This window comes from Cyanistes caeruleus, chromosome 1, assembly GCF_971803275.1.
Source record: "Cyanistes caeruleus chromosome 1, bCyaCae1.hap1.1, whole genome shotgun sequence".
Classification (NCBI taxonomy): Eukaryota; Metazoa; Chordata; class Aves; order Passeriformes; family Paridae; genus Cyanistes; species Cyanistes caeruleus.
The window spans coordinates 41,996,559-42,010,884 of record NC_141701.1 but is presented as its reverse complement, the minus strand read 5'-3'; the positions used below and the strand labels follow the sequence as shown (position 1 = coordinate 42,010,884).

Below are 14,326 nucleotides of genomic sequence, written 5' to 3'. Positions count from 1 at the left end.
TAACGCGCGCCGTGCTCGCACCTCTGAGCTCGCCGCTGTTAATTGACAGGACGGGGTTACGCTTTGTACAGAATGACGGCCCAGAGGAGCCGGGGCTGGCGGGAGACCCCCGAGCGAAACGCGCCGACGGGGCGGAAAGGCGCCACCTGCTCCCGCCCCCCGCTCCCGGCAGACGCCCGCCCGCCGCCTCCCGGCGCCTGGGCCTCGGCCCCCCCCGGGCCCGGAGCTGCCGCCGGCCGCCCGCGGCGGCGCCGGGCGGGCCCCTCGGGCGGGGGCGGCAGCGGCAGCGCCGGCAGCGGCCGCAAGATGCCGCCCTGCCCAACGCCTTGGCGGCCGCCGCGGCCGGCCCGGGCCCCGCGCGGCCGCCCGCGGAGCGCCCTCCCCGCCGCATGGGCCGGGCCCGGCCGCCGCCGTGCCGCCTTCCCGGGGCGCAGTGCACCGCGCCGCGCCGCCCCCCGCCGTTTTCCGGAGGAGGCACCGTGTCCAGCTCCACTCACGGAACCTCAGAATTGTTAGAGTTGGAAGGGGCCTCCGGAGGGCTTCCAGTCGAAACCCTCCTGCCAAGGGAGTGTCCCCTAGAGCAGGTGACACAGGAAGGCGTCCACGTGGCTTTTGAATGTCTCCGGTGAGGGAGACTCCATGACTTCCCTGGGCAGTCTGTTCCAGTGCTCTGCCACCCTAGATGTAAAGAAGGTCACAGAATCACCGAATCAGCTGAGTCGGAAGGGACCCACAAGGACCATCGAGTCCAGTCCCCACCCTTGCACAGCACCATCCCCAAGTTACACCATGTGCTTAAAAGTGTTTTCCAATCGCTCCTTGAACTGTCAGGCTGGTACTGTGATCACTTCCCTGAGGAGACTGTTCTAATGCCCAAACACTGTTGCAGTTTATGGTCATTGTTCGTCATCCTGTCACTGTGCACCCCCAAAAAGAGTCTGGTATCATCCTTTTTGCATCTACCTTTGATATATTTGTATGCATTAATGAGATCTTTTCTTAATCTTTGGACTGAACAGACCAGCTCCCACAGTCTCTCCCCATAAAAGAGGTGCTCCAGACCCCTCGTCATCTTGGTGGAATGGTTCCACTGGGCTACAGGCAAGTTGGGGGTGGCTGCTGGTGAGTCTGGGGGAGGCCACTAAATTCACACAGGATGCTGGCACTGGCCAGGATTCATCAGGCTTCTTCAGGGAGAGAAGAGCCACCAGCACTGGGATTATTTTATGGTGACAGAGGGATGGGTGCCAGTAACTGAAACCCAAGATCTCTGATCATTACAGGTGATGATCTCAAATGATTTTTCTTCAAAACAAACCAAAACCATACAGCAAATAACTTGGATGTTGAATTTCAGTATCAGTTGACTGTGTTAGCCTTTTGAACCTTGCGTGTTTTGGTTTCCCCTCGTTGAGCATTCTCCTTAAAAGAACGAATACATTGACTGCATGGTTTTTGGGAGCAAAACTGTCTGTAGAACACAGCCCCGTGCTTTAACAGCCGGCTGACTGTGTGCATTCATTGGGGAAAAGTTGAGAGAAGTTAGACCACACTTCCAGACTGGCTCTCAAGGAGGCCAAGGCCACTGAGATTTTGGGATTATTCATATTTCAAAGCCAGTTTGAAATACAAAATTGTTTAGAGGCTAAAAGGAATGTAAACAATTGTCACATGTAGTTGTTGGGGATTTTTCATGAAAGAGGTTGTATTGCTTAAAAATTGCTTACAACTGCTAATTTAGCATCTGCGTGGAATGCTGTGTTGTCTGGACTGCTGCTGTATTTGCAATCAGAGCAGATAGCAGAAGCACAAGCACTTCCTGCACAGCTTCTTGGCTGTGACCTGGACTGATCCCATGAACAGCAAATCAGGGTGAGCGGTGTTGGACTTGGATGCTTTCTTCCATTATTGCTGGTGTGTTAACCTAGCAAAACTGCTTGGCTACTCTGCTGAGGTTGCCACATAGTTCCAGCTATACTGTAAACATCTGTCTGCCAACTTACTGAAGACACTGTGTTCGTTATGTGTGGGCTACTGAACAGCTGTCAGATGGGAATGACTTGGGTTATCCCATGTCTTAACCAATGTTCTGGATTCAAGAAGTTCTGAATGTCTTTATCCTTGCCTGACTTACCTGTTTTTTGACTAGATCCTTCTGAGCTATATGTTTTCAGTCCCTTAGTAGGGCTTTAAATAATCCCCAAGAATGTGCTGGGTGTCGTCCTCCTGCAGAGCTGAAGTAGATTAGACAGGAGCATTGCGTTCATTGGATCACTATGGATCCACTCAGTTCTTCTATGCATCTTCTAATCAGTAGAGTACCATCTCTTAGAGACTTTGTGGTATTAGTTTTGACAGGCTGCATTATGCTGTTCAAGGCTGTGTCAGAAAACAGTAAAACTACGAAAAGAGGATTTTCAGGATGGCAGTACAAGCAACTCTAGCGGAAAATGAGCTGAGATCTCTGAGAATTTTATTCTATCAGCATGGACATGTGTGTTGATTTTAAGGTGACAGTAGGGTGTAACTGAGAATACCTGTGCAATGAGATATACTATAGACTTGGAAGTGTTTGGTTTGGAAGAAGAGTGCTTTTCACAAACGTGCCATTTAGCACTCAACTTCTGAAGTTGAGAATTTCAGCACACTTGATCCTGCAAGTCAGACTGTCCATATATATGAAGGAGCCTAGGAATGTTCATTCTGAAGTTAGAGAAACAGCTTCATTGAAGAGGTCCTCATACAGATTGTTAGGCTTCAGGACATGAAGTTTGGGATTTATTTGGCTGAATACCCCAGAAGGCATTGTTAACTTCTCTGTGACTCATCCAGGCTGTCTGAACTTCTCTGATTGAAGAAAGGAAGCAATGAGCAGGTTAAAATATGACAGAGCTTCCTGTCTTGCCTTGAACAGAAGGAGTTTAGAAAGACCTTTTTCATATTCTGCTAATCCAAGTTGAGTTCAGTGACTGGGCAAAAACAGGAGAGAAAATGCTGGTTGTTGGATGCCATTCTTGCCAAACCTTTTCAGTCTCCAAGGAAGGCTTATTTTGGCAGAATGTTAAGCAATGCTTTTTGGACTGCTTTTTATTTGGGGAGGCTGATGGGAAAGATGCTCCTCCCCAGGCACTGAACCATAAATATTTGGCTTTTATACAACCAAATTCCTGTGAGTAGACACAGAATAAGCGACAAAACCCCCAAGCTTTTACCAAACCTGTGGAATTCATTTCAACTTTGCCAGGTGTTTGGCTGTAAGAATGTGAGGTCCCATATTTAACAGCTCATATACTTTGCCAATAACATGTGAAGTGTTTCATTATCTTATACACCGTAGTTGGCACATATCAGTTTGTAGACAAAGAGTGATGGTTTATGATATTTGTGGATTCCATGTGCAGTTGTAGGCATGAAATGATGTGTGGTGTATGATAAGAGAAATATATAAGAATGAAAGAGTTCACAGGGCAAATATAAGATACTTTCAAGTCTCTGATAACTAAAACCATGAAGTGTTAAGTAACATCAGTACTTTGATTTTTGTCTCCTTTTATAATTGCTCAGAATAAAAAACAAATAAGAGGCATGCCTTCAGCTCACCCAAGCTGTTCAAGGAGTACTTGGGGCAGATGAAGAACTAATTTATTCAGAGACTGCAAAATAGCCACAGCTTTTTAGGATATTCATCCCAAAGGCCAATTTTTTCACAAATTAAAGCTTCATTTAGGTGGACAAGCTTATGGGACCAGCTGCATACAACTGCATGTTCACCCCAGTTCCCAGTATCCAGTGAAGTATTTCAATCAGTATTGAAATAATTACTGCAAGATTCTGGTTGTAGTTTTAAGGATTTTTTTTTACCCTGTGGCGTTTTCACTGTTTGCTGAGTTATAATCTTTCCAGAAAAAAAAAAAAAAATCAATCAGCTTGAAACTTTAGCCTACTTCTAAGTAAATCTTTGATTGAGCAAGTCTTTAATGTGTTGCTTCGCACCATAGCAGTGTATTTAAGTGTGCCCTCCTTTATGTATAATAAATGTTGTGCTGAGGTAGGGTCTAGGGATGAAAAGCAACTGCCTATTTACACCAGCAACTCCCCAGGCATGGGAATCTTGTGTGTTGCAAGAGTGGCGACGTTTTCTGTGGCAGTGCTTGCAGCAGCCTGTGTGGTCTGCCCTGCTGGCTTTAGCAGCCCGTCTGAACTGGCAGGGGCCAGCAGCCCGGGAGACCTTGGTCCCTGGGTGAGCCCTCCACCAGCCCACCACGGAGCCACAGGACTGCTCCCCAGCTGCAGTGAGCAGCGCAGCTCAGGGAGATCTGCTCTGTCTCACCAGTTGTAATGCAGAAAGAACAATTCTGGGTATCCAGAACAGCGAGGAGGAGAAAGTTTGACTGTGAAAAGCAGAACAGGGACCTTCTTGCTTTCATGTCTTCTTCAAGGACTTTGGCAGACTCTGGTGTGTTTTGTGGTGGTTCTGCTGCTGCTTAGGACCTCTGACAGATGCACTGTTTTTTAGAGAGCTAGTGAGCCTTTCCATGTGAACAAAAAAACATGTAATTTGACTGATTCTGAATTTCAGTATTTTTATTGTTCCTCCCTTGATGTGTCTCAGAAGTATGGAAGATTATTTAAATGAGGATTTTTATTGTCATTTCTAGTGAATTTTCTGTGCTGTAAACGCTGAAGGAAAAACTCAAAGGCAGTCCCATCCCCTGTAGGACTGCAGCCTGTTACTAGTCATCTGACCAAGAAATGAGGACAAGATAAGAGTAACATTATTTATATGTATCTAAATTAGTAGATTATCACCAACTGTATGAAGTTTAACAAAGACAAGTGACAGATTGTGCACCTGGGAGAAGGAAAGCCTGGATGCCCACACAGACTGGGGAATGAGATCCTGGAAATCAGGGCTGCAGAAAGAGATCTGGGAGTCCTGGTCACTGGCAAGTTGAAGATGAGCCAGCAGTGCCCTGGCAGCCAGGAGGGCCAAGCGTGTCCTGGGGGGCATCAGGCACAGCATGGCCAGCTGGGCAAAGGAGGGGATTGTCCCACACTGCTCTACACTGGGGCAGCCTCACCTCGAATGCTGGGGACAGTTTTAGGTGCCACAATATAAGAAAAGAATTAAAGGTATTGGAGACATGAAAAGGATGTCTGTGAAGATGGTGAAGGGTCTGGAGGAGAAGCCATACAAAGAGCAGCTGAGGTCACTTGGTCTGCTCAGTCTGGAGGAGTCTGAGGAGAGACCCCATTGCAGTCTGAAACTTCCTCGTGAGAGGAAGCAGAGAAACAGGTGCCAATCTCTTCACTCTTGTGACCAGTGACAGAACTCAAGGATATGGCCTGAAGCTGAGTCAGGGGTAGGTAGTTTGGCTGCCAGGAAAAGATTCTTCACCCAGAGGTTGTTTGGGCACTGGAACAGGCTGCCCAAGAAAGTGAGACTACTTTCTTGGTCAGCACCAAGCCTGTCAGAGTTCAAGAGTGTTTGGACAATGCTCTCAGGCACATGGTGTGATCCTTGGGCTTGTCCTGTGCAAGGGCAGGAGCTGGATTTCCATGATCCTTGTGCTTCTCTTCTAACTCAGGATGTTCTATGATCCTGTGATAACACGTGCTTTGATGTGTGTGATCACTAAAATTGCATATTAGAAGTCGTCTGAATTTAGTGGTTTCTTATTATCGGAGAAACAGGCGGTTCTAAGAGATGCATGTTTCTCTTTGTGTTTAAAAGAAGCAAAACCCAAGAAATGTCAAAAAAAGCCAGAATGTTTTCAGGAAAATTATGGAAATAAACGTTTCCACTGAATCTGTCTTATACTGACACTTTTGTGGCTAGTCTCGCCTCTAGTGACTGTATAGACACAGTTCATTCATATTCCTGACAGGAAAGTTGTGGAGTCCTTTTTCTGGGACTGATGATGTAAGAGAAGACCACAGGATTCTGATTCCCTGTATCGACTTTCTGCATGTGCTGCTTAACCTCCCTTTTGAGAAAACTACCTTATTTGGAGAAAGTAGCTTACACAGATCCAGATTCAGCAGTGTTTTCTGGCTGATATGGCAAAACACAGTTTTTATATTCTCCCAGCTTCTACAGGGGAGTTCACTATTTTTGATTTTATCTCACTTGTCTGGACTCTCCCTACAGTGGATGGACAGAAGCTTTCCACAGACATAAAAAATGATCCCCAGTTTGACCATGGAAATCTGTGTTTAGAACATGCATTGATTTAGAGAGGACTTAAGAGTGCCTTAACTAATAGTCTGTCATCTATTTTTTGCATATTGGGCAGAAAATAATTCAGTATTGTCTAGCTTTTAGTAGTAATATATCATGATTAAGATGTTTATGTAGGATAAGGATAGCAGAAAAATTCTGAGAAGGCTTGCTGGTATATTTCTGAGTGGACTAATCCCAAAAGTGAATCAGTTACTGATACTCTCTGAACAAGGTGGGAAAACCAAATCATACCTGTTAGGGCCATATGATCTAAATAGCTTTTGAAAACATGAGCATGAAGTAAATGATGGTTATTGTTAGTGAACTGGTGTTTTAATTTTGAACTACATTTTAAATGAGAGAAATGTCAGATGATTATTTTCTAACAGTAATCACCTGTATGAAATTTCATTTAAATACTTGTGAATTATTAAAAAAATTAAATCACTGACATCTTATATCAAGTCTTTGCCTAAAACCTGAAGATCTGCTGTAATACACCATTTTCATAAAGTGAAATAGAAAGGCCAGAATACCATCTGCCTAAAACATAAACCTGTTCAATGCAGAGAAGAAAATCCAGTTTAAGATTCCAAGAATTTGCAACATTATTTCAATATTTGTTCATCTTTTTTCAAAGACATCTATGCATGTAGAAGTAATAAGGCATGTCCTTACTTCAGTGCACATCATTTTAGGTCTAGAAGTGCAGAGTGTGAAAATAGATTTTTCTTATGTTGCATTTTAATCAGGATAAAATGACAGTTTTAGAGTTGCAGAGTGCACATAACTAGATAAGCAGTGCTGCTTCAGCACAAATTGCATGCATTGTTAGAAAGAGGTATGTACTTAGAAAGCAAATGATAGCCCTGAAGTTGTGGTGATATTGTAAAGCATTGGTGTATATTGGTTATCTTTTACATCATTCTTAGAACCTTGGCACACATGGTTTATGCTCAAGAATTTAATTTCCTTAGTTTTATATTTTTGCAGTCCTTAAAATCTTCCATATATTCAAGAAAGAGTATAGTCAATGAAAGAATTTCATAAAACTTAGCTTCTCAGTGGCAGAAATTACTAGAAAAATGAACATTTGTATTAACATTTTATTAAAAAAAATTGATGCAAATGTTCATTTTTCTAATAATTTCTACTGTTGAGAAGCTAAATTTTGTGAAATGGGGCTAATCAGGGGTTATTTCATAGAATCACAGAATGATTTTTTTTTTTAAAAACCAACAAAACAAAGCAAATCTTCTAGGTTGGACTCAATGACCTTGAAGGTCTCTTCCAACTTATTGATTCTGTGATAGCAGAGATTGCAGTGGTAAATATAATCTCAGAATCCAGAGAAAAATAACATTTTGTTTACACTAATGTCCTCTCAATGTGTTGTCACAGCTCTGCTGTTTTTTTGGGAATTGTATATGCAGAAATCAAGCAGAATTAAGCTTTCATGAGCAGATAATCAACAGATAAATGTATTATCTCTATGCTCTGCAAACTAGATGTTGTTCTTAAAGAGTAGTTTCAGAAGCCCTGGTTATGTTTTCTTTTTTCTTTAGCCAAATTTCATGTTCTTATGTGTTTTTTTTTAACTGAGTTTATAGTTTTTGAGAACACCAGCACACTTTATGGTGACTGGTGATTTTTATTTAAACTGATTCTACATGTTTCCTTGAAATATTCTTATATGTCAATTTAGCTTGGAAATATGATCCATTTCTTGAATTTATTGTAGCTAATAATGCTCTGGACTCTTACTATTGTAATGGTGTTAATTCTTCCCAGTCTCTGTTTTGCTGGTCTGGCTTGCAAAAGAGTTTAAAAAGGCCAGGAACCTAAGACCACCGGCATTGCAGGGAAATAACATCTGAAAGGTTCCCAATCCTACAGTCTGCCCTCCTGCTGCTGAAGAGCAATAACAGACTTGATTTGGGTTTATTTGTGGATGCCTATTTTATAAAAAACAACAAATCAAAGAAATAAATCAGTGCAGATCTTATGGGTCATTTTATCTGCTTTGTTTTGTTGGTTGCTGTAGCATGACTGATAGAGAATGAAGGACACTTGCTACTGGGAACATGTGTAATGTTATTTTGTTTATTGTGGTACATTTCTGTCATTTTTCTTATATACTCAACACTTTCTCCCACCTTATTTTACTTCTTTCCTCCCAAATCTGCTGATTTTATAGTTATCAGTTCTTCTTAGATGGTGGGTGGTTTGTTTTTTTGGGTTTTTTTTCCACCTTGGGTCAATCTTGCAGTTCTTATTGATTCCTTACTTCGGGAAAAAAGCCTTCATGATTTCAGTAGGTGGTCTCCTGGAATCACCTCTTGGGTTTTGCCATATTGAGTGCATGATGTCTTTTAGAGAACTGAAACTGAAATCACTGTACTTCTTTGTCCAGGTACAACGTGAAATTGTACATCAAAATCTTTATCATCAATCAGGATGTCCAGAACCACTCTTTGAGTTTGCTGTTACTGAAGTCTCATTGAACTACGTGCATGATGAGAACACCGGTAAAGGGAGACTGCAAAATCCATGCCCTCCTTTGAGAGGCCAAAGAAGGAGGCATAGCAAGGTAATTTGGGACAGAGTCAAACAAGTCCACTATTGTTTTGTTTTGTTTTTTTTTTTTCTTTTGTGTTGCTTCAGCAGGTGAAAGGTACCTTCTTTATACAAATGATGTAATGTGGAGATGTCCTTAGCACATGTACCCGTAATGCATGTGCTGTAGGGTTGGGGGAAATGAGATCCTGTGTTTGCTTTTATATCCAAAATCTGCTCTGTTAAGTTGCCAGGTTCATGACTAGTTTCCTTGAATGCAGAAGCATTTCTGTTTTGCAGGTGTTTTCCTAAAATTATGTTTCATTGTAAAGAACAGGTCTTATCCTGTTTGTATTTTTAAATTCCTACATTTGCTGGTGTAATCACATAAGCAATTAATAATAGCCAAACAGTTAACAGTAAAACAAGATGTTTTTGATTTAAGTTGTCGAAGAGTCCTTTGCTGAGCCATGCAAAACACTTCAATTGTGTGATCGTTTTAATCATTGCTAATGAAGCTGACACACCCATGATGTTGTTTTTGGCTTTGATACCTAAAGGACTTAGTGAAGCGGCTGGAGGATTTGGTTGTGTTCCACATCTCACAGTGTCATGGGATGCTGGGACACTAGTTGCTTCAGAGTAGCAAGGGAGAATCAGCATTGGAATCATCAGTGTTCATCTTCACTCCCACTTTGATTCTGCTCTGGTTTCTTTTAGCTTCTCACTTCTTTTCCTCAATGCAGCAGCAGCAGACTGTCATAATTCAGTCTGTGCAGAAAAAAAGCAATACTAAAATTGGCTTGATCTCCATTTTTCAAGTATGTATCTGAGGAAAAACAGGTGATACTTTAGGGCTCTTTGATAAAGTGGTTTTACAAAATCTAGGCACTGGACATTTAAAACTAATCAGGTTTAACCTCAGAATAAACTGAAAGATAATTTATGCAAGGGTAAGTAGCTAGTGGAAAAGTGCTAAGGTGTACTGTAGACTGTCTATGAGGATGCCTTTAAAACAAGATATCTAAAAGATATGAATTATAAATTACAGTCTTTGTGATCAGGAGGCTGGTCCAAATGGAGATGGGGATTTCTGTAGAATTTCTAGGTTGTACCACAGGAAAGCAGTAAGGAAAAAGGGAAGTTGTTTCTTTTTAAGTGACTAATACCTTCCAACTTTTCTGACTAACAGGCCAAATGTAGGTTGCAACTTGACAAGAATAGTGAACGTTTAAATTCAATGTTTTTTTGGTCATATTTCATTCTTAACTGAATTGTGGGCTCTCTCCAGGCAAGAGAAAAACATGATAATGGTGTCTAATTGTTGAAGTGTGCTAGTTAGCACTGTTGAAAGAGTTTGCTTAGGTTGTAGTGTAGGAGAGCCTTATTGTGTAGAAACTGGAGTTCCCCCTTTCTTTGCTTCCCCTGTCAGTTCAGGATGCAGGAATAAGGGATCTCCCAAATTATGCCAACGATGTTAGTATGGGATTTTGCTTCCCTTCCAGCTGGGAAGGACCTAGCATCATCCTAGCTGGTACCATGGGGATGGCTGCAAGACTAGACCTGACCTCTCTCACTTCTAGGGAATGTAGGCAGAGCTGGCACGCATCAGTTGAACTACACTGAAGTGCCCTGAATTTATTCAGCCCCCTGGAAACATCCTGTTAGTGTTGGGCATACTTAGAAGCTCAGAAATTATATTTATATATATGTCAATAGGTTGAAGGAGCAAAATTAGCTATTATATTAGAATAGGAAATGTACAGGAGTGACAAAATAGTTTGCTGGTGGGTAAGAGGCTTGATACATTAAAATTAATGTTAAAAGAAACTAAATAAATAAACTGTACCCCAATTTGCCTGTGGTGTGAATAAAAATAAATATTATAGTGTTTTGGTTACAATATTCATCACTTGCTTGGACAACTAATAATGAATATGACATGATAAGAGAGGGTGAAAAATTATAATAATAATGAGAAACTTTGTTTCTGTATAGAAAGTGCAAACATCATATGGGTGTATTAGACAGAAATATTTTTTGCTATGCTATGAATGAAATTTTAGAGTAAATGGCCACAGAAGAAGCAAGAAGGGAAACAGCTTGAAATTTATGTCTGAATTCCTGTGCCAGACCTGACTAAAATGTGACTGTCAAACAGTCAAGGCAGTAGCAATTGTCATATTCCTAAGCTCAACATTCTTGTGGGCGTGAAAGAGCCAGAGGGATGTTAGATAAAACTGAGGAAATTTCTCTGAAAGGAAATTAAAACAGCCAAAATGTTAAATTCCTTAAAATGTCGTGAGGTATAAGGGGTAGGTTTAGGGTCTTTTTGAGGTGTAGTGTGCTTTTTTTTTCTCAGAAAATTAGCTTTTAAACAGACAAGCAAAGAATAAAAGAAATAAAAAGACATAATTGACTATGTGGAAGTCATTACAAATAAGGAACATACAAAGGAGAATTAACTTTCATAAGATATATGGCAAAACATAGAAAGGTGCACCAAAAAGCTTTTGAAGAAAATAATGAAAGATAGAAAAGGAAATAAATTCACTTTTCTATCTCAAACACATTAGAAGTTGAAACTTCTAAATCTACTTCTAAATCTATAGAATATGATAACAGTGTGATAGCAATGTACTGATATTCACCATGGAGGAGCTTACAGCTATTTTAATGTTTTTCAGGAGTGGAGGAAAGAAAATATTTTCAAATTGAGGCAGAATAGTTTGAAGTTAAGTATAGCATAATTTTTATATTATTCTGAAGAAAAGCACTGCTTACTGAGTAGTTTAAATTACACAAATATGAAATTGCCAGATTGTTAACTGGAATATGCATCCTACCTGTTTGGGGGTGGAAAGTGGCTGTTGTGCTGCCAGTCTAGAGTCTTTGGCTTTGTGGCAGGCAGACTTTTAGAAGCTAAGTAATAAAGATTAGGTGAGAATGCACATTATGAAAAATTGACATTGTGGTTTTGTAGTCCTGCCTTGCTGTTCTACCAATTTTTTTTAAGGAGTTAAAGTAGGCTGGTTGGATGCTGTGTGCTGCTCCAAGAAACATGATCCAAAGTCATCACCATTCCCCTTATAAAATTATGATGTTGTTCAGTAAGTGGGAAAGTTCCCTACTCAAAATGATGTGAGAAGTAAAAATTTAACTTTGCAGAGTAAAGAGTTTTTCCGCTAAAGTCTTACTAGTTTAGTCCGCATATATGAGACTATTGCTATATTTATGAGAGGATGAAGGACAAGGTAGGCTTGTTCAAGAAGAAGGTCCTTTACAGGTCAGCAGAAAAAAGCTCATAACACTTAAAGACTGAACTATAAAATGGCAGATGAAATTCTATGTTAATAAATGCAAAATAATCCACTCAGGGTGGAAAGTCAGCCGTGACTGTATGTTATGCAGTGCTAGACTCCACATAAGCTGTTGCTCTTCAGGGAAGTCACCTTGAAATAGTTGCAGGCAAGTCTATGCAAACCTTAGCTCACAGCCAGTCAAAAAGCTAAGTAAATTTTAGGAATGAATAGAAAGGGCACAGGCAAGTAAACAGAAAACAGCTCTGACTTTGCTTAAATGAAGGGTAGATTTACTGGTTTTTGTAACAAGGCAAGGAAATAGATGTGTACTAAGGGTTACTATAGTTATGTTTTGACTGATTTCACAGTAAGCCAATCCAGTTTAAAAACAGCAGACCCAAAGAATGACAGAAGTGTCAAAATGTCTAAATGAAACTTTTTCTCTTCAAAGATGAAGTTTCTTGAGGTCACATTGCAAGTTGCTTCTCCAAGCCCTTGCAGCTGTGAGATTCATACCCTCCTACTTAAAATAATTGTTACTGATGTGTCATATCATAACTACCAAGAAACATCAAGCTTTTGGGAAAATAATCTAGTGAGCAGCCCACAGTCCTTAGAGAACCATTTCAGTATCTCTCAGCACATAAAATGGTCAGTGATCCACCAAGCATGCAAACGTCCCTGGATTTTTTGACATGCAATGGTATGGAGTGATATTTAAAAATGGTTTATGTTACAGGTTACAAGCTAAGTCTAAAAATTGATTTCTGGCAAGTGACACTTCATGTGCAAATTAGTGTGAAGTTAGTTTAAAGACAGCAAATTTCAATGTTAATTTTTATTAAGGATGAAAGATTAAGATGCAAGGTGAAAAATGGCAGTAAGGTTTTCTTGTGAGGGAACAGAGACATATAATCATGGAAATGTCATGCATATTAGCCAGAATTTTATCAACAGTTGCCTTAACTTTCTTTTCTCATTCCCATGCTTTTGGGGATTTGAAGAGGGTTCATGTCCCCCACTCCTTTTTTTACAATAAATAGCTAAGAACATGAATATTTTCAGTGTCCTGAGGCAGTCCTTTGAGTTAACATAGGGGAGACACCATGTCAGTTGTTTCGGTGTCTCCTTCTGCAGACTCACAAATGTATCCTGGACAATACTTGGTGGTTTCAGACTTGAAGGATTTGATTTAGCCAGCAGGATTAGATTATTATTACCACTTCCTTAATGTCAGCATAGATTCAATCACCTCTGGCAGAAATGATAAGAACAATTGGCCTGCTCTGTGTTTCAGAGCTGACTGTTACACAAATTAAGGAGTATCCATTACTTAAACTAAATAAATATATCTATCTATCCATATATGCATATAAAAACAATGAAATCTGTATCTCTTGTTTGTTAACCCTGGACTACAAAAAATTTGGGAACAGATCATGATGTCTGTTGCCTTAGCAGAAGTTGCAGAAACTCTATTTACTTAGCATTACTTTTTTTGGATGGCCATATTGACTGCTCTAAGTGACATCAAACTCAGGCAGAAGTTTCCAAACTGAGACAAGCTCTGCCAAAACAGAAAGAATTCTGTTATTGTTGAACTCTAGATGCCTAACATGCAACTCTCAAACAGCAGTGCTGTGTTTTGGGAAATACTGATCAACTGGGACCCAGAAACAGGCAACAAAAAGACTTTGCTGGCTCCAAATGGCAAATTCCCTTTTTCGGAAAGGGCAAAATAAAAGGAGGTAAGGGATGTTTACAGAGAGTACTTGTTATCCCTTCTTCCTTATGCATTTCTAAATAAGCAGTTTCCTATTTGGAAGGATTTCTTACTTAGGTAGGACTTCGATTTCTAGCAAGTGTTTAAAATAGAGGAAAAAAAGAGAGGAATAAGATCAGTGGGGCTAGTGAGAATGAGAGGAATTATAGAGCATACCAGCCAACTTTAATTATATTTTGCAATTTACTGCAAATACCTTTATACCTTTATGATATTTTCATATGTTGGGGGGAATTTTCCAAACTTTTGCTCAACTAACTTCCATGGGAATTCATGTGAATAATAACCTTGACATTCATGATATGGAAATAATTATTGTTGTACTGGATATCTTGTCAGCCTGTCTAGTACTACCACAGATTTTTGCATGTGCTAAGCTAGGCCAAACCTTGAAAAATTAAGCTACATCAAGGTGCTTTGCTTTTCCTCCATTCTAAGGACTGTACACTTCTAGAAAGCACA

General features: G+C 40.5%; 1 long non-coding RNA gene across 1 annotated transcript in view; it reads left to right on the top strand.

The window, feature by feature from the left end:
- Window positions 1-423: 423 nt before the first annotated feature.
- The window catches only part of LOC111924871 (uncharacterized), a 101,452-nt gene continuing 87,549 nt past the window's right edge, over window positions 424-14,326 (top strand). The window contains exons 1-2 of the long non-coding RNA XR_002861879.2: window positions 424-5,363; window positions 8,637-8,813. This is a non-coding gene — a long non-coding RNA (uncharacterized LOC111924871). The remainder of the gene's footprint in view (window positions 5,364-8,636; window positions 8,814-14,326) is intronic.